We start from the raw sequence: 20778 nt of genomic DNA on the forward strand, positions 1-20778 counted from the left end.
GTCCCAGGAGAGGTCTTTGAAGGAACTCTATCAAGTTTTCATAGCTCGAGACCCAAGGCAAGAGAATTAAATGCAAGCTGGGGGGACCAACCCTTTTCCTGATCCTACACAATGTGAGGCCCTCTCTGGGTCAACGCAGGAAGCTCTGTGGGTCTCTGAGCAGAACGCGGATGCTTGGAATTTCCAGGCACACGTGCGCGCGTCCTTCGGATCTCAGCAAGAGAGACGGAGCCGTTTGCGGGACACGTGGAAGAGCACGATTAGCCTGTGGCCACGGGACCCAGGGAACAGTAAGTACAATTACAGAGCAGAAGATTTCAGCTTCCTAGTGATGAGCAGATTCGTCACGTTTGTGCCTCACCCGTTAGTGTTAAGAAAGATTGATTTCTCTTCCTTTCTGATGTGTTGTCAAGCAATGCTGTTGAATGTTGGCTTCCAGTACCCGTGGCAATTATGCTACCTACCTGCCTGCCTGCCTGCCTGCCTATTTGCCTGGCTTAAAAAAACAAAACAAAACCCCCAAACAGCCCTTCCGTGCTTGTGGTTTTATTCAGGGAACCCAAGCAACAGCGCATTTGCAACCGGACGGCTTCTTTTCCTAAAGCAAAAAAAAAAAAAAAAAAAAAAAAAGCCCAGCACCACAGGCCAGGTGGCATCAGAGGTGGTAGGCATGGTGCCCCCCTGAGCAGGGCCGGTTGCCCACCCTGGTTGGACGTGGCTGTGGGCTGAGCACTATGCTTTGGGTCCAGGTTGTCTTGAGGAAAGAGCTCTGAGCATATCGGCATCTGGATCAAACATCTGCCCTTTTGGAGAGGGGGCTGCTCCTCCAGGGCCCAAGATAGAGTGCAGATGCCTCAGCCCAACGGCCAATGTCATCTGTGATCTGGAGGCACCTGCCCAAGGGCCTTGTCCCTGCAGCACCTCCTGCCCAGCCTTTACATCTGCTGCAACAGATGAGGCCCCATCTTGGTTCTTACACAGCATCATTTGTCTCAGTACCTTTGCCTGGGCTATTCCATCTGCTCTGATGCCTCTTTCTGCCATCTCTGTCAAATTCATACCCATTCTTCAAGGCCCACCTCATATGCCATCTCCAGGGCCCCCCGCTGCTCCCCTCCCTAGCTTCAGCAGCTTTGCAATACTTTCTAATTGCAATTTGCTTTAAATCATGCCGACCTCTGAATTTCTGCCTCCAGTGCTCAGTTTCAGATTCCCAAGAGCAGAATCCTGTACGGCACATAGTAGATGCCAATTAATCTTAGTTAAGAGTATGGCCTTTGCCGTCATACCTACTTATATTCAAACCCTAGTTATGCCTCTTCATAGCTGTGTGACCTTGGGGAAGTTACTTAACCTTTCTGGGCTTCGGTTTCCTACAAGCAATATTTTTCTCGTGCTTACAATGTGTGAGGTCCAGTGCTAGAAGCTTTACACATGTTATCTTGTGTATATAATGTAATTCTTCCTTGTATGACGGAGACAGTCCTAGCACCTCTTACCTTGGTTTTGGTGGAGCGCTCATGAGAAAATTCTCTGAAGCTGCTCGTGGCCTTGGATAATTAACAGTCCAGCTGGGTGGATAAGGCCTCTCATGAGAACAGGTGAATAACTCAGTAACTGTAAGTCATTCTAGAGAATTATCAAACACGAGGGTTACGAAAATCCCCAAATTTGTAGCCAGTTGGTCAGAAGTGCAGGTGGCTGGGGACCCTTGGAAGCATGGCTGGTATTTGAAATAATGGTGGCTTTGGGGGAGCCCTTCACTTGTGGGGTCTGTGCAGACTCCGGGTGGCACAGAATTCTGAGTTAGCCAGAACTGAACTGTGGTACCCCGAGTTGGTTTCCCCTTTCCATCCAACAGGGAAAATATTCCCGCATGCACTTCTAAAAGGAATCAGGACTTCCTGAACCCTTCCTCTGCCACTAGAGGCTGGCGTGGCCCGAATTTTGTTTTGGACAACTACACCTCATGGCGGGGACAAGCAGGCTTCAGTGTGAACCCTTGGCCTGAACAGACCAATGACTCCTTGCGTCCTCAACTAGAGGTTCCCCAAACCACGAAATGGCCCAGAAATCAAAGGCACAAATGAACACAGCCACTTTCCCCAAGCGGCAGAGGAGCCCTGAGGGATACGCCTGGTGAGATTCCCACCGCGACGGGGCTTGACAGGGTGGATGCAGGCGGAGGTCATAGATCTGAAGTCTTTACACAGTCCCGCGGTTGGGTGCAGCTCCTGGCAAGGGTATCTTGGTGGCCCCGTTATTTAACGGAGTGACTGCTTTGGCAGCTGCTGAGATCTCGGCTCTAACAGATTTGAGGCTTAATCACCCGCAGTACCAACGAGGCCCTGCTCTTTTTGTGTGGCTAAAAAAGTGACATCCAGACATGGCTCAGTGGTGCTCTGTCTACATTGCATTTAAAATACCTCTGCCCACACGGGGGGGCATCCACATGATTAGGACGGTGAGCTTGAACGGTAATTAAAAAAAAAAAAAAAAAAAAAAGCACAGGGAAAGGCTCAGACCTCATTCTAGAAGGTCTTCATGAGAAGAAAGGATGAAATTCTCGATTCCTTTCGTCACTGGAGGCGGGTAGAGGGAGTGGAGAGGGAAGTGCAAGTGGACTTGAAGGGCCGGAGGTGTGTTTCTGGAGGGGTCAACCCTCCCCGGCTTGCACGCCCTGGGAAAGGGAAAGGCATGGTTTTGTCACGGATCTACACCCCTTCGAAGGTCTTCATCGCGCTGTGTTCCCTGTTGGCTGGAGCAAAACCAACGCCCCCGGTGGCCAGCTCCTGCCTTCTACCCCTGCTCTTCATTTCCTCTATGATGGGAGTTCCCATCGGGCTCAGTGGTTAACGAATCCGACTAGGAACCATGAGGTTGCGGGTTCGGTCCCTGGCCTTGCTCAGTGGGTTAAGGATCCGGCATTGCCGTGAGGTGGGGTGTAGGTTGCAGACACAGCTCGGATCCTGCGTTGCTGTGGTTCTGGCCGGTGGCTACAGCTCCAATTAGACCCCTAGCCTGGGAACCTCCATATGCCGCGGGTGCGGCCCTAGAAAAGACAAAAAAAACAAAAACAAACAAAAACAAAAACAAACAAATCCTCTATGATCCATAAACGTCTGTCTGAGAACCAAAGCCCTAGAGAGGCAGGAGTCTGGTCCAGCTTGTTTCTCTGTGGCATCTCCAGGCTGGGCGTGTGATCAGCACACAGTAGGAGCTACATGAGTGTTTGACAAGGAAACCTCCTCGCTGGCCTCCCTGCCTCTGGCTTTACCCGCTTCCACCTGCCTCCTTGGCCCATCACCTGGGTCCCTGCTCAGGTTAACAGGTGACTGGAGAGGACTTTACGGCCAGCCCCCAGATCTAGCCTGGCCCCCAGGAACACCCCACCCTGCTTGTGTTTGATGAGTCCCTCTTCCGGCCTCCTTGTCAGGGATCTTTGTCTCCGGGACCCTCCCCTTGCCTCGAAGTCTTCCTTCCTCACGGGTTTCCTCTTCAGCTCAGCCTTCAAGGTGCGGCACCTGGAACGGGCTTGGTGCTACCACATAAGAACATCGGTGCCTCGTGTCCATCAGGCTGGGCCTCGCACCAAGCAGGCCTTCTCTTTTAAAGACGTCCCATGTATATAATGTGCCACCAGAAGTTTTTTTGGTAATACCTTGAATGGAGCTGCAGCCAGTTGGGGAAAAAAAAAAAAAAATCTGTTTCCATCTAGTGGAAAAAGCAATCCCATGTCAGGGAGCTCAGCCATTTGCACATCCGGATCCTTTTACCACAAAGGGCTTACGCGCCTGGCCCGCCGCTGTTCCCCTTCGAGATGATCTGGGTGCTGGAGCCAAATGAAATTCCAGGAGGGCGACAGAGCTCTCTGCGGCTTCCTGGAACTTTGGTTGTGGAGGAGATTTGATATTAGCAGTGACTGCAAATGGCCAGGAACCTGCCAACTGCTCATCATCAGAGGCGGTGCCCAGAGGCCAGGCGGGCAGAGGCTGGGAGGGACATGCCCACACCCAGCAAAGATGCTGCAGGCGTGGCGGAGGCGCGAGGGGCAGGCCTGGGAGGCAAGAGAGGACAGCCGCTCACAGGAAGTGTTTGGAAACCCGCCTGTCGTTCTCTCCTTGGGTTTGTCCTTTTTGGGGGGACATGGAGGTGGAAGGCTAAATCAATTTCATGCTGTTGAAAAGCTCTGCTATAATTACCTCCATAAGATGGGGGTCAAATCCCAAAAGCCCGTTTCCTTCCTCAGGAACTTGGGAGGCGAGAGTAGTTTCACTGCTCCTAGAGGCCTGCGTCCAGGGACCGGTCACCCGCAGGCTGTGCACAAGTGACTGGGTTTGCCTGAGCCTCGCTCGCTAACGAAAGGCACTGATTAGCCCTTTATTTATGAACCGTCTGCATCTATTTGGTACAAAATGTGACTTTTAATTAAATGAACAAGGATGGCACAGATACCTCTCGGTGGCTAATTTGACACAGTGGTCCAGGGGGGCGCTAGGACCAGGAAGGTCGAGGGAAGGGTGGAAGAAGAGGGGTGGGTCCTCCTGAACCCGGACTCTGCGGTTGCCTCTGGCGTCTGACTTGGCTTCTCCCTCCACATCTCAGCAGAAGTGAACTGTGAGCATTTTCTTTATGCAGAGCCCGGGGGGTGGGGGCTGACTCTCAGTGGCTGCAGGTTTCAGAGCCATGGGTCCCTCGCTGACCTCTGCTATCAGGAGGGGGGCCCATTTATTCTGCCCCAGGCCCTGTCATGGGCACTCTCAGGGGGTGACAAGATATGAGTTGAAGATTACAAAGGGTTGCTTTACGTCCTAGTCTATAAACGTGAAACGTACAAACCCAGTCTCTGACCTGAACTCATGAGCATAGACTGCTTCCTACTTAAAAAACAAAACAAAACAAAACAATTCCCCTTTTCTTTAGGCCATCACAAATATCTCAAACAGAAGTGTCCCCGGCCTCCTCCCCAACATCCTTCTTCCCAGGGCCACAGGTTTTCAGGGTGTTTTCTGGCTTCTCAGAACCCCCACTGGGGGCCCCTTGTCCCAGGAGAGCCTCTTTCTTTATACTTAGCGGCATCCGGACTCACGTACCTGTTGGGAGGAAAGCTTGGCTCCCCTTCCATCTAACCTGAGAGATGAGTTTGCACCAGGTTATTGAAAAACTGACAATTGGTGCAGTGCCTGGAAAAGGTGGATTCCTAAGAAAGATATATTAGAAGAGGATTGTGACTGAGGATGAGGCAGGGCCACCACAGTGGGCGTTGGGGGAGACGTTTGGGATAGAAACTTAATAACAGTTCTCAGTGGCTCTGCTGTCAAAGACACTGGCCACCGAAAGAGGAAGACAGTGTAATTTACTGAGCCCCTGCTGGGCCTTCAGACCTCTGTGTGTCTCAATTTGCCTTTTTTCTTCCTCAATTTGCTTTTCTCATCTCTTTGTGTGCAACCTGTGTCTCCGGAGGTGAGCGGCTCTTTTCTTGCAGGCAGGGAGGGGTCTGCAGCCTTTCTAAGCCTCAGGGGACTGGGTGTTAGGATTTGGGTGTAAGCAGCAAGGAAGTGCTGGGCTGGGAGATGGTCCTGTGAGAAGGGGGTGCCAGGAAGAACGGATCATGCCACCTATTGATTCACCAACTGAGGGCTGCTGTGTGAGGAGAGGGGCAGGGAAACAAGAAGGGAGACAGGTGCTTGTTGGGCTACATGGGACCAGCCCTGAGTGGCAAACTCATGCCTACAGGGCCATTGTAGTGGAGCTGCCAATCACAGCACCTTCACTCAGGGATTGGTCGGGGAGGGGAGTCACATGACTCAGGCTGGCCAATCAGACTGCTTCCCTGGGATTTTAAAATGTGGAGCCAGGGGAGGAGTATTCCTTTCTCTTGGGCTGCTAAGCTGTGAGAATGTGAGTTCATGGCTGAGCATCTTCCTTTCATAAGGAAAAAGCCCATCAGCGGTGTGAGGAGAAGAAGCTGCTGATGTGTGGAGGGAAACGGAAGCAAGAGACTGAATGGGGAGGCCTAGGGATGTTCGAAGCCCCAGATCCAGCTTCCCATCCCTCTGGCGTTTGCGGTGGAGGTGGGGGTGGAGGGGTAGGGGGACAACCAGGAGAGACATGTGCCAGAAACCGAGTTGTGGCAGGCCAAGAGAGGAAAGAAACAGATGCTGCCCTTAGAGAATGACAGCAGGAAACCACCGGCGGGTGTGGAAGCTAGGATGTCACCATGGCCTTGATGGGGCAGCTGGGAGAACTGTCTGCTGGCCTGACTGCTGCCCGCTGCCCAACAGCTGACAAAAGGGGTGCTTTTTCCCTAGTTTGCCAAAGGCGCCATACGAGGTGACCTTGGGAGTCTCTCAGAGAGCTGTTCACCGAGGGCCAGCCTCTGTCCTACATACCAGATGGATACATGCTGGGCAGAGACGGACGCGGTCATGTCCCCTTAGCATCTAGTCAGGATACAGGCATGTAGTGTGCGGTTACCGTACCTGTGACGGGGGTCTCAGGAGAACTATAGGGACTGTAGGAGCTCAGGGGCGGGAACTATAGGGACCAGCTTCACAGAGGAGGCGGCGGGGATGGCAAAAACCTAGACAGATCACAGCCACTGAGTGCCTTTGAGTCCACAATATCATGCCTTCATCAAGAGGAGGCTTTTGTATTTCTCAGTGTTTTCACGTCCTTTTTATTTGACCCTAGATGCAGCCATTTCAGGAAAGGAAGGCAATTACCATTATTATTATTTTATAATGAAATCCTAGAATATTTGACTCTCGAAGTGGCCTAAGGCAAGGGAAGAAAATACCATTTCTTGAGCATCTTCTGTGTGCTGGGAACGTTTTAATGACCACACCTGCCCTCCCACTACGCTGCAAGGTTGAGGCATTACCCCTTTTCTTGACAGGCAGACTGGAGGTTCAGGATGACACCGATTGTTGTCTTAGTGCAGAGCTCTCGCCTCTGTAGGAAGCCATTTTCCAGCATTTTCCACTGGATTGAATTTTTAGGACTGGAGGAAAAAAGAAAACTTGTCTTACACTAGCTCTACCACCAAAGGGAACTGACTGCTCATGTGCCAGGAAGATTCAGAGCCAAGGTGGATTTCAGGGTTGGTTTGATTCAGCAGCTCAATAATGTTATCAAACTCCCTGTTTTGATTCAGTCTCTGCCTTCCAGGGCAGGCGCTTGGTCCGTAAGCAGCCTCCCTCATGGTGGCAAAAAGGCCTCCAGGATTCCAACCCTCACAGTTGCTACTGTATATCCTCTTAAGGCTGTTTTGGAAAAGCAAGGAAAAATTTTTCCCCAGGAAGTTCCTAGCAAATTTTCCTTATGTGTCATTGCTCCGCATTGGAATACCTGGCCATTCCCAAGGTAACCCCAGGAATGCTTTGGGCGGACCAGCTGAGACCTGAGGCACCTGAAATAGTCACTGAGGCTCGGGGGGTGGGATCACCCTGACTGTCCAGATGGCCAGAGCTTGCCCCACGCACAGGAGGACAGCTCGGTGCCTCATGGGAATCTGGCCCTAGGATGCACTTGGGAGGGGGATGCTGGTGGACAGTCAGCAGAGCCCCCAGGGATGCCTGTGGCTTATTTTCCACTCGTGGGACTGAACAAACAGCTTTGCATATTCATTGAGGCAGAAAAGCCTCTGATTGGATGCAGGGATGCATTTCTGGCCTTTCGGGGAGCGAAACAACAAGATGAAGAGGCTCTCAAAGGACTTAGTGCCTTCGAGAGTTTCTGGAGGACATTTTTTCTCAATTCCAGCGGAAGTGTGCAGTCAGAAACAGAGCCTGCATCAGGGCCTCTAATGGCCTAATTAATTCAGGTACAGGGGCCCTTGGCAGATGGGAGGAGGGAAGGTGGGTGCCTCTGCCTGGATGCTCTTGGAGCTGGAGGCACCAGGCCCTGGGCAGTCGTGGCTGTAAGTCGACTCACCTAAGCAGAGAGACTCAGGCACGCAGAATGTTTGACAAGGCACTCGATTAGCACCCAGCCTCCTCCAACCCAGAGGGCACATCACCTCCACTTTCATCGGGTGCAGACAAAGAGAAGGCTGTTGGTTAATTCGGAGCCTCAGGCTGTTCCGTGCATTTTCTCCTTTATTGCCTGGAACTGGTTCAAGTTCACCCAGGTCCTGGCTCGGGGAGTGCCCACAGGCTCCTCTTGATTGCTGCATTCACTTACTTATCTAGCAGCCATTCCCCGAGCCAGACGCTGATGGAGCAAAGATGGGTGGTGGCCTCTAATCCCTGAAGTGCAGGGTCAAGTTGGGGAGGGGAGACACTCAGGAAGGTGACTCCAGGTGTACCCAGGTAGAGAGAAGCTTGAGTAGCAATGGCTGTCCTGGGAGGGGTGAGGGCGCTGAGCTCAGAAAGGGCTTGGCATGATTGAAGAACGGAGACACAGTGGGAGGAGATGGGGACAGGTGGGCTGTGTTTACAGGGAGGGGTGGGGGTTGAAAAATGAGACTATGGGGGTAAACTGAAGCTGGACAATAAAGCCTCAGTGGAGAGTCTTAATGGAGTAGGAGTTGGAGAGCCGCACCGAGCCTGGAGGCAGCCGGGCTTCCAGGGCCTGTCTGTCTGGCAGGCTGTGGAGCTGAGATGGGACAAGTCAAAGAGGAGGCGGGTAGAGGGGGAAGGCGAGCAATGCTGGGTCAAGGCAGAAATGATTTCCTAGTGGATGGAGTGGGTGGCCAAGAGTCAAGGTTACCTTCAAGGTATTTGTATCTGGCTTAAAAATTCAGTTAGAGGACACAGGAGCAGGAGATGGTCTTGGCGGGGGGGGGGTGGTGACAGTTCAGAGCCGAAGTGCCCTTGGAACAGCACAGACGCAGGGCCTGGATGGGGATGCAGGAGCTGGCACACCGCTATGTTTATTTTGTACATTCCCGTCCAGTCTCCGTTCCCACGAGAGGCGGGTACAGCTCCCCGGGCACCGACAGCCTTGGCTGAAGTTCCACAGGTTACTGAGCTGAGCCTCGTGTCCTGATGCGACGTGGGGATAATGCTGTCTACCCCACAGGGTCGTCTCGAGAATGAACTAAAACCATGAGCTCAGCTCGTGCCTGGCACACGCCCCACGAGCGTGACACGGCAGCGGCTGTTGTAACCACACGGCTGTGTGCTTCAGGTGGCTGTGGCATTATCGACGCCACTTTCTAAGCCACGCCCCAACCCCCAGGACAGGAACAGCCCCGGTAGGTGGCCTCCGTGGACACCAAGGGAAGCGATGCCTCTGATGGCCTCTTACGGAGGCTCTGCTGCAGGGAAATTCCTTTTTCCAGAGGGTTCTCTCTGCGATAGCATGTAGACAATGAGATTTGGTCTCCTTGCACCCTCATTTTAGCTCTGGGGCAGGACCGGTGGACACAGGGGTCAGGTGGCTTTACATAATGCCATTAACTGCCACAACAGAGGACTGTTCTCCAGCGGAGACCTGTCTATGGGTATAAGGAGCCCAGGATCCATCACGGCTTCAGGCGAATGACGGGCACTGCCCAGACAGTCAGGCAGTTTTCCGTTTCTCATATGCCGTGCGCTGGCTTTAGACGATGAGAAGCGAACTTGGAGCCCAGGAGGACGGCTGATCCAAGTACCCTACTCTGATGACTCGTGGGGTCAGTGGAATTGGTGAGCAGACAAACAGCGAAGGCTGGGCCCTCACCTTGGGGCTGAAGGGACTCAGGCTGCAGGGACCAATGCGGGGTCCTACGTCAGGGCCTCTGGGTGTCCAGGGCATCAGGATCTATTTAGCTCTAGCCTCTCCAGACCTCAACGGCTGTTCCTGAAAGACGATCCAAAGTTCCAGGGAGGGACTGGGGATCAGTGGGGAGAAGAAGTTTCCCAGGGAAAATTCAGTTGCGTCTGGTTGGCTCCTCTCAGTTGTATTCCACACAGTTTCTCTGGTATCTCATCAGGAGAATACTAAACAGAGGGTTTGGCTTATACCTTTAATAAAGCTAACAAAACGGGAGGCGTGCATCGGAGCAGCAATGAGGCTCTGGCAAGCATTGTGTCCACAGTCTATTTGGCAGGTTCTTCATTGACCAGCATAATTAACCCCCGACTGTGGACTCGGTGTTATGCTAATTGCTGTGAGGGCCAAACAGGCACCCTGGGTGGATGTTTGGATGAACAGAGGGATGGATGAAGAATGAACGAAGGGCAGGACATGTGTCCTGTTCTCAAGGACTCCCCACGTTTCCCTGCCCGTTGTAACTAACTGGCAGCGTTTTCAGGGACCCTGTCCTGTCTGGTCCACATGGTCAATGCCTGGGTAAAGGCAATTACAGTGTGTGAACATCTGTCTGTCCCTCTGCCCATACCAGGTGAGGCGTGAGGACTTCCTGGTTCCCTGTGAGCAACTGCATTTTTCTGTTTGATTTCAGTGTGGCTGGTGGAAAGAACAGCAGTGTCCGAAGAGAAGAGAACCCCAAGCGTACTTTCTGTCTCAGATAATATCAGACGCTCCCCTTGGTTTACTCCATCCTGCCTTAGGTAGAAGAGGGGGCTACACCCCACTCCTGCAGGGTTTGCACCACACTAGAGAAAAGCCTAAGACCACACACGGGGAAGGAAGTGCCGGGTGGAGTCGGGCAGCTGATCAGCATTCTACATTTGAGAAAGTTGTGTCACCTGGGGGAGCTGTGCTGAAGACCCTTGCTGAGGCATGCTGCCAACATCAGAACTGAAATCCAGGGTGCCCAGTTAACCTTGGTTCCCATGACAACCAACAGGGCTTGCCCCGTCTCCCCCAGGCAGGAAAGTATCTCTACGAGAAGCTTGGGGGAGAGAGACGCACAGGGCACTGGGGAGCACAAGCAAGGATGCCCACTTTGGTAGCCACGGCCAGGACCTCGGAGGTCCTGGGGGGTGGGGTGGGGTCCAAATGGCATTCCTTCCATCGCAGAACTGAAGACCAGCAAACTCCCAGGAGAAACCACTGAGGCATGGCTCTTCTGTGCAGGGGAGGGGAGAGGAAAGAGTTCAGGCCAGGGATGAGGAATTACGGCTGGGCCAATAGCATTTAAAGATCATTAAGTAACTCTGCGACGTTGGAGGCCACCCTGGCTTTGAGAATGTCCGAGTTCTGAGGTCCTGAGTTCCAGAGGGACCACTCATTGATGGGGGGGAGGGAGGAGGGGTGTGAGAGGTGTCTGAGCTCCTATTTATATATATTTAGGTTGGCTAATTTAAAAGAAGACAAAACAAAGGAAGAAAAGTGTGCTGGAGGAACTCTTGATCCATGGCTACTGGCTTTTGCTTTGAGACGTTGCTGGCGCGTGTTCAAGAGTATGTGCTAATTGACATTCGTCTTTTTTTCCTCCGTGAAGGCTGCCATCCCTGTGTCATTAGGACATTGGCACCAAAACTATTTCTGATGCTGAGCGGTAGCTTCTCTCTGTCAGGGCCAGACACTGCAGCAATTATCATAAAAAAAAAAAAAAAGAAAGAAAGAAAGAAAGAAAGAAAAACAGTCGGAGAAGGAACTTGCTTTGTAGGCTTAACTAAATTAATAGACTAGTCTCGTGATCAGATCGACTCTCCTTTCATCAGCACTGGAAAGTTCTCGGGCATCTGTCTGCACAGGACAAAAGGAGCCCAGATCTCTTTATTTCTGTCCAACTCCTTCCCCCACCCCCAAACCCTGGCTCGGTGTTAGACAAGACACACTCAACGGCAACAAGACGACTTCCCGACAAAGCAGCCGGGAGCCTGGCGATGCGTCTGAAAGATGAGTGAGAGGAGCTCATTTTTCTGATTCCATTATGGGCACGACTGGTCAGAGGAGAGTTTTTGAAAAATGTTTTATCTTCACGCAGCGCAAGGTTTTGAAGTGTTTGCCCCCAATTACTGCAGCAGTGGCGGGATGTGGATAATTTGGAAACAAGCAAAAACTTGGGGTGAGGTGGAGGGGCTCCTCTGGCAGGGGGTCGGGGGCACACTTCCCAGGTGGCCAAGTTAATGGGCATTAATGAGCTGCCCGAGCAGAATCATCAGCCGTGCCCTTGACAACCAGCCCGAACACGGCTTCACCAGAGGCCCAGGGACCCCTCCCTGCCCTGAGAAGCTGAGGCCGTGGTTCCCCAGCAACCCTGGTCACGGCTTGCTCCTCCCGGGTGACGGCGGCTTCGGCAGTGCGTGCCCCTCAGCTCATGGGGCCGTGGATGAGCACAGCCCCACAGTCACGGCATCACCCTCCCTCCTGCATGGGGGACAATAGGAATGATCCACCTGGGACGGGCTGACCCAAGACAAAAGTGGGCCTTGACTTCACTGTTGAACAGCCTTGGACAGATCCTTCACCTTCAATGAGCCTCGGTTTTCTCATCTATAAAATGGGCACAGTGATGGCACCTATATAAAAGAGGAGTGAGGATTAATAAGACATCAGGTGTGAAATCGGAAGCTGGAAAGTGCTCTCACACGTGCCATCCTGTTCTTGGCTGCTGCCCACCGTGCTGTGTCAAGGGCACCTCTGGAAAGAAGAAAGGGGTGAGGAGAATCCAAGAGAAGCAGAGGCTTCTGCTGCTGCCCCAACACCGTGTTCTCCCTCCGTTCCAGTCTCCAGGGGCCCAAGGGTGCTCTGACAGCCATTCTTGATCTGAACTGGATTCTTTACCCTCTTGCAAAAGTGAGACTGAAACGCCCCAGGATCCTCTGCTTCCTCTGGGGTGCATCAAGGGCTCCCACCTGGGGGCAGTTATTTGTTTGTGTCATTTTCCCTCTTGAAGCTGAGGCCGTGAGCAGCTTGATGGCAGGAACCAGGCCTTTCAGCTGATGCATGGTCACAGTGTGGTCCCCTTGGCCTCTTTGCTGAAGGAGCAGCTGAGTCCCCAAGGGCCCCCCCCCGGGGGGGGGATGAAAGTGGTTTCTCCTTTCTATCTGATTTCCTTTTATCCAAAAATGCCCCCTGACCAGCAAAATGCTGTTAAAAATGCTCCAGCAGACCCGGCGGACACCAATTAACCTCGGAGACAGGAGCAGGAAAGGCAATGCCCTGCAGCAGGATGCATCGCTCCGCCCTCCCCGCCAGTGATCTGGAGATGAAGAGGGCACATTTTGCTCCCATATTGAATGTGCAGCCAAAAGAAAAAAAAAAGTAAAAGCTGAACAGAACAGTCAGTGGAGATTCAAGTGTTTGCTTCCGAATGGTGCTCGGGCAGCAGGCACAGTGCCTGCCCGCGGAAACAGCGCTGTCGGCACAGAGACGGAGAGGACACAGTGGCCTCCTTGGGTGGCGCCTGATCAGGGTGGCGCGCTGAGGCTGGGAGAGAGTTTGTGGGTGTGCCCTGGGGAAGAAGCCTGCAGCGGGCTGGGCAATTAGCTGGGGAAGGTGGGGCTGGGGCTGGAATTCTGGCCGCTCAGGAGCCACAAGGCTATTTCTTTGTTGGTCTCCAAGCAAACAGTGAGAGTGCCACCTTGTCAGCAAGTGTGATTCTTGTCATGTGCGCACAGCGGCCCCGGCAATGGACGCTCAGAGCTGGCGTGACTCACCCACGGCCTTGAATCAGCCATTGCTGAGTCTGAGGAAGGCTCATGGGAAACCCAGTGGAAGAATGTGCTGGGGAGAGAACGTTCTGTTCTGTTCTCCCACGAGAAGTGCCTGTTTGGCAGCGTCAGGGCTGGGACAATGGCACAGGCGATGCCCTTGAACACTGTCAGGCTGTCAGGCTGAGAAGCAGAGATGAGTGGGAAAGTCACTGTCAGCTGACGGTGGGGTGGGGGTGGGGAGCCGGAATTCACTCATTCGCCACTTTTTGTGAAACTTCTCTCTGCGGCAGGCACTGTTCTAGACACCAGACACCCTGGTGACCCAGACACCATCCCTCTCAGGGAGCTTCGTGGTGACCCCCGCAATGGACGTGGGCGCTGCCTCGTTCGTTGTGCGGTAGCTCCTGGAAGCCAATGCTCAGTTCCACACGGGTGTGATGAGGCAGTGGGAAAACTGTGAGTCCGCTCAGGCTGTTATAACAAGAGACCGGAGACGGCATGGCTTGTAAACAACAAACATCTCTTCTTCACAGTTCTGGGAGCTGCCAAGTCCAGGATCGTGGCACCGACAGATCGAGTGTTTCGTGAGAGCTTTCTGGTTCACAGACAGCATTTTCACCCTATGTCCTCACGTGGTGGAAGGGGCTGGGGTGCTCTGTGGGGGTTCTTTTATTAGGGCACTTATTTCTCATTTGTTTATTTTTAATTTAATTTAATTTAATTTTAGTTCATTTTATTTTATTTTTGCTTTTTAGGGCCATACCTGCAGCATGTGGAAGTTCCCAGGCCAGTGGTACCCTTGGAGCTACAGCCGCCAGCCTACACCACAGCCTCAGCAATGCCGGATCCAAGCTGCCTCCACCACCTACACCACAGCTCACAGCAATGCTGGATCCTTAACCCACTGATCAAACCCGCATCCTCATGGATTAGTCAGGTTCATTAACAGCTGAGCCATGAAGGGAATGTTTTACTGACGTGTGGTTGATTTACAATGTTGTGTTAGTTGTTTGGGGTGTACAGCAAAGGGGTTCCGTTATACAGATGCATGTGTAGTGTCTATATGAAAAGTATATATTCTTTTTCATATTCCTTCCCTTTTGGTTTATTACAGAATATTGAACATAGTTCCCTAGGCTGTACAGTAGGACCTTGTTCTTATCTATTTTATATACATAAAAAACTAGCCCCAAACTCCTAATGTATCTCTTTCTTCCTCCCCCTACCATACCCTTTGGTAACCATAAGTTTGTTTTCTATGCCTGTCTGTTTCTGTTTTGTAAACAAGTTTGTATGATTTTTTTAGATTTCACATGTAAATGATATTACATGGCATTTGTCCTTGACTTGCTTCACTCGATAACCTCTAGGTTCATCCATGTTGCTGCAAGTGGCATTAATACCTTCTTTTCTATGGCCAATAATATTCCCCTGTGTATATATATATATATATATATATATATATATATATATCACATCTTCTTCACCCCTTCACCCCTTCATCCACTGATGAATATTTAGGCTGCTTCCAAGTCTGGGCTATTGTAAACAGTGCTTCTATGCACACTGCGGTGCATGTATCTTTTCTTTTTTCTTTCTTTTTCTTTTTTAGGGCCACACACATGGCATCTGGAAGTTCCCAGGCCAGGCTAGGGGTCGAATCGGAGCTACAGCTGCCAGCCTATGCCACAGCCACAGTCACGGCCACAGCAATGCTGGGTCTGAGCTGTGTCTGCGACCTACACCACAGCTGATGGCAATGCCGATTCCTTAACCCACTAAGCACGGCCCAGAGATCAAACCAGTGTCTTCATGGATACTAGTTGGGCTTGTAACCCTCTGAGCCACATGCCAAAGTTCCCAGGCCAGGGCTCAAACCACACCAGGGCCGTGACTGAGGCTGCTGCGGTGACAATGCCAGATACATAACCTGCTGTGCCATAAGGGAGCTCCTTGTAGACATTTTAATGTTGGCCATTCTGACCATTGTGAGGTGGTACCTCACTGAAGTCTGGATTTGCATTTCTCTAATAGTTAGCGATGGTGAGCATCTTTTCATGTGTCTACTGGCTCCTTCGACAAAGACCTCTGTATGTATTTTTGGGGGAAATGTCTGCTTAGGTCTTCTACCCATTTTTTGGATGGGGCTGTTTGTTTTCTGTTATTGAGTAGTATGAGCTGTGTGTATATTTTGGAAATTAAGTCCTTGTTGGTCACGTCATTTGTAAATATTTTTTCCCATTCTATAAGTTGTCTTTTAGTTTTATGATTTTTGCTGTGCAAAAGCTCGTAAGTTTGATGAGGTCCCATTTGTTTATTTATTTTTTTATTTCTATTGCTTTGGGAGACTGACCTAAGAAAACACTGGTATAACTTACATCATAGAATGTTTCGCCTGTGTTCTCTTCTATGAGTTTTATGGTGTCCGGTCTTATGGTTAAGTCTTTAAGGTCTTTTGAGTTTATTTTTATGTCTGGTGTGAGGGAGTGTTCCAATTTTACTGATTTACATGAGGCTGTCCAATTTCTCCAACATCACTTGCTGAAAAGACTGTCTTTTCTCCATTGTATATTCTTGCCTCCTTTGTCGAAGATTAACTGGCTGTAGGTGTGCACGTTTTTATTCCTGGGCTCTCTATTCTATTCCATTGATCCATATGTCCGTTTTTGTGCCAGTGTCATGCTGTTTTGATTACTATAGCTTTGTAGCATTGTCTGAACTCTGGGAAAGTTATGCCTCCAGCTTTGTTCTTTTTCCTTAGGGTTGCTGTGGCAATTCTGGGTACTCTATGGTTTCATATAAATTTTAGAATTATTTGTTCGAGTTCTGTGAAAAATGTCATGGGTAATTTGATAGTAATCACATTAAGCCTGAAGATTGCTTTGGGGAGTGTGGCCACTGTAACCATATGAATTCTTCTAATCCAAGAGCATGAGACATCTTTCCACTTGTTTACATCATCTTCAGTTTGCTTTATCAATGCTTTACCGCTCTCAGCATAGCAGTCTTTCGTCTCCCCGGTCAGGTTCATTCCGATTAGGGCACTTTTATAACCCCGTGTATGAGGGCTCTGTCCTCGTGACCTAGTCATCCCCCTAATGCCGTCACCTTTGGGGGTTAGGTTTCAACACATGAATTGGGAGGACACAACCATTCAGACCACGGCAAATTCGAAGCTGAATAACACACAGCCCCTGCCCTGGAGGCGTGGCCTTCTTATGGAGGAGCTGCCGGGGCTGTAGTGAAGCACCACCAAAGAAGAGGGCAGGAAGGGGAAGAAGACTCACCTTGGCGGGCTGAATTATGGACTCTAGACCTCCTGCATCAGAGCTGAGGAGGCAGAGTCACCTTAAGAGAGTCCTCAGTCAGCAGGACTGTAATTGAATTTAATGCATAACTTCTTTCTATAAGTGTTGAGCAGAGACAAAGTCACTGGAGAGGATCCCCTCCCCCACGGTCTCAGCGCTGCCTGGAGACTTGGTGGCGTCTGGTTCAGTCCCCAAGGCAGGGACATTCTTGTGGCACAGAGGCACTTCCTGGGCCGCCTGTAGGTGGCAGTTTGCATACCTGCACACAGTTCTCCCTTCTCCGTCCTTGTTGAGGCTTCCCTGAGAGGGATTCTACCCCCATCCGGTTGTCTCTGGCCTTGGCTTGCTTCAGCCAGCGGAATGCTAGTGGACACAACGTGAGCAAGCTTTCAACAGGCTAACGTGGTTTGCCTGCATCGTGCTCCTGCCATCTTCCAGGAGGAGCGTTTTCCCCAGTAACCCTTTCAGTCTGGGTCCCAGAATGAGACACACATGGAGCCAACCCATGTAGGTTTAGGCTGAACCCAACCTACAGCCTGAAATAGAGCCTCTAGAGTCCACCTGCAAACATGCGAATGGAAAGTGAAGGTTGTTCTAGGTCACGGAGCCGTTAGGTTTGTTAAGCAGCATCACCACTACAGAAACCTGACTGATACACAGAACCTGATGTGGGCAAATGCTCTAATTGCAGAAGTGCTTTAATGCCCAGAGCCCAGGTCCATGTCGTATCATTGCCCTCACTAACCCTTTCTTGAGCATGGCTGGGTACTGTACCAGGCCTGGGTTGGACTAGGATGAACAAGAGAGACCAGGCCCCTGAAGCTGACCCTCTGGTGAGGCATATCTGGGCCTGCAAGGCAGGTCTGCACCAGGAGCAAAGAGAGAAATCTGGTACCCTTTCAGGATGGGTTGTGGTTGGCAGTCCTTAGCTGTGGCCGAGAGCCTGGACCCCATCCAAACAGTGCTGATTAGATTCCACTGCAGATGAGACAGCCTCTGCCTGACCCGGGCAGGAGGGGAAGGACATGCGCCACCACCCGCTCCCCGCCACCCAGGCCCGTCCAGTTTTAGTCTGTGCCCCATCCAACCTCCAATGCCTCTTTCTTCCCACTCAGCCTCTTCAAGGCCTCGAGCCAAATTTTAACTAAGTTCCACACACGTAGAAATGCAATGCTGTGTACCGGGGATAGAAGTGGAAGCGGTCCACCCTGGTTTGTGCAGCCCCGAGAAGGCTCCACCTTACCGTCAGTGACGGACCTGCCACACAGGCAGCGCTGCAACAAGACTGTGTCCCTTCCACGACGGCCAAAGATGGGTGGTTTGGATAAAGGATAAGCTCTTTAAGATGTTTGCATGGATGACAACCTGCAGTGAACGCAGATGAAATGCAGAAAGGTGCTGGATAAATACAAGCCCGTGTCTTGCCTGGCCTTATCACTAGTGGGGCCCAATACTTGCTGGTTGAATCACTCTGCTTTCAGCCCTTTCAGTCCTCCAGGAGGGCTCAGTGTCTGCAGGCAGGGTTTGGGCCATCTTACCACAGCCCAGCAGCTTCTCAACGGTATGAACCCAAGGCAGAATAGCGCCTGGTTTGTCTGTTTTTCTAGTTAAGGTATACATCGCATAGAGTAAAATCGTCCTTCTTGGAGTATGGTTCTAAGAGTCTCAACAAAGGCACAGAGTTGTGTAACCACATCATCACAAAAAGTCCCCTTACACCCCTCGAAGACTCAATCCTTCTACCCATCTCCTGGCTCTGGCATCCCTGATCTGTTTTCTGCCCCTGCGATTTTGCCTTTCTAGAATATCGTATAAATGGAATCATGCCGTTTGCAGCCGTCTGGGTCTGGCTTCTTTCCGTGAATAATGCATTTGAGATTGAACTCCATGGTTGCCTGTATCAGTAATTCACTTCTTTTTATTGCCACGTAGTCGTTCACGTATGGACGTACCACGGTTTGTTTATCCCGCCCCTGGTCGAAGGACATTTGGACGGTTTCCTGTAATTTGATTTGTGATCACGAATAAAGCTGCCATAAGAATTCATATTCAAGTTTGACATGATGATAAGTTTCCATTGCTCTCAGGCAACCACCTAGGAGTGGGATTGACTGTCGTGTGATAAGCGTGATGTTTAACTTTACAAGAAACTGTCTTCACCTCTTTACTCCAGAGGAGGCGAGCGTGCTGAGCACTGAGCTGTGTGTCTGCCACGGAGGCAGCCCTCCATCCTGTGAAGCTTGCTCTCATTTCCCAATCTGTGTCTCCTTTTTTGTGTGAGCTCTCAGTGGAGGGCCATGGAGCAGAGCTTGCAGGCAGGAATTTGCACCCACATGCGGTTCTAAACTCTCAGAGGAGCCCTCTCTGGATCTTGAGAGGTTTGTGGAAGTTTTTGCCTCAGTCCTTCTTACCCATTGGTGCGGCACCTGGCCCCTTCCGCCTGTGCTCCACTGCGGTTGATTCAGCGTTTGTGTCCCAACATGCCTTGGAAGGGCCCGTCTTCCCTTCGATCTCAGTCTGCTTGGTTGCCCTGCAGCCTCAGATTGCTGATGGGTTCAACAAACGTTATGATTCTCTTGCTGTGAGGGTAGGCGTGACATTCTTTGGGGCTTTCTGCATCACAGAGCAGAAACAGATTTTGGTTTGAATTTTGACTGGGAAGGAAGAAGAGAAGCAGAGAAGGAACCAGGGTAGAAGCAGACAGAGGGACTTTTCACTCCTGGAGAAGCAGGATGCCTGAAGGTCCGATTCTTCGACAGACCCAGGACACGGTATCCCCGGACAAGAATGGGCGACGTTGCGAAATCCAAGAAGCAGAAAGGCTTGACTCAATCAGCAGCTAAGAGGTGCAGCAGTGCATTTAGATAGAGGCAGAACCATGTACTTGGGGGGAGCCTGTATCTCAGCCATGCAAGGTCAGCCCATTGGAGGGGACACGGCTGGAGCCTGGTTCCCTGACGTGCCCGAGGAACGAGACGGGAGGGTTGCACGATGAAGGGCAGCCAGCACATAGTGCACCGAGTGCCCACCTAAAGAACCCCAAATGTCTTCTCCCAGCCGCTCTGAGAGTGCTTTGTGCATGGGGAAATTCCCATCTCTGATTTTTAGCCGCTTCTGGATTCCTGCCTGTTCTTCCCCTAAATTTTTTTTTTTTTGTCTTTTTGCTATTTCTTGGGCCGCTCCCGCGGCATATGGAGGTTCCCAGGCTAGGGGTCCAATCGGAGCTGTAGCCACAGGCCTACGCCAGAGCCACAGCAACGTGGGATCCAAGCCGCGTCTGCAACCTACACCACAGCTCACGGCAACGCCAGATCCTTAACCCACTGAGCAAGGGCAGGGACCGAACCCGCAACCTCATGGTTCCTAGTCAGATTCGTTAACCACTGCGCCACGACGGGAACTTCCCCCCTAAATATTTTTTTTTTCCATCCCCATTCTGGATTCCTACCTCTTTTCCTGCTTACAGTCCTGGCTCCCCTCCAGCCCATCCTATGACTTGGCATCATAAAACATAACCCATCAATATATCCCTCCATCCCTACCAAACACCAACAGCTCTCCCCTTGCCTAGGCTGCCGCCACACACCCAAACGCCTATCGGAACCAGGCAGGACACAGGATTACGTGAGGCAGGGGGGACTGACCAGGAGCACACACATGCCTGGCTGCAGTGATCAGCTGATTCTCACGTCCAGATTCCCCTTGTCAAGTGAGACTAAAGACCGTGTGGACAGGTTTTCTGGTTTTCCTGAATAAGCTGGAAATGTGGGTTTTTGAATGGATTTCCCAATTTTTAATGTTGGCAACTAATTTAAAAAATTGTCAAAAATACTCTGTGGGTCCACGCAGTAAACAGTCCGTGGTCTGGACATGCCAGGCTGCAACCTCTGGCTTGGGGGGTCGTCTCTACACTTTTCAGCCTAATGTGCGAGGCACTGCTCGCCCCACCGCCTTTTCCTCAAAGTTCATAACCT

The 20778-nt window shown here is 51.4% G+C and overlaps 1 long non-coding RNA gene across 2 annotated transcripts in view; it reads right to left on the reverse strand.

Moving 5' to 3' along the window:
- LOC146404351 (uncharacterized) overlaps window positions 1-20778 on the reverse strand; it is an 84526-nt gene that overhangs the window by 31245 nt on the left and 32503 nt on the right. Inside the window, exon 4 of one of the 2 annotated variants that reach the window (XR_014840096.1) lies at window positions 6808-11419. The exons of the other annotated variant lie outside the window; for it this stretch is intronic. This is a non-coding gene — a long non-coding RNA (uncharacterized LOC146404351). Of the gene's footprint in view, window positions 1-6807; window positions 11420-20778 lie in introns of those variants that run through there. 2 annotated transcript variants of the gene reach the window in all.

Source organism: Sus scrofa, chromosome 3, assembly GCF_054392235.1.
Source record: "Sus scrofa isolate SSC_HxYL_T2T_F1_AM1 chromosome 3, Sscrofa_HxYL_maternal_Yorkshire_Landrace_v2.0, whole genome shotgun sequence".
In the NCBI taxonomy this organism is placed as follows: Eukaryota; Metazoa; Chordata; class Mammalia; order Artiodactyla; family Suidae; genus Sus; species Sus scrofa.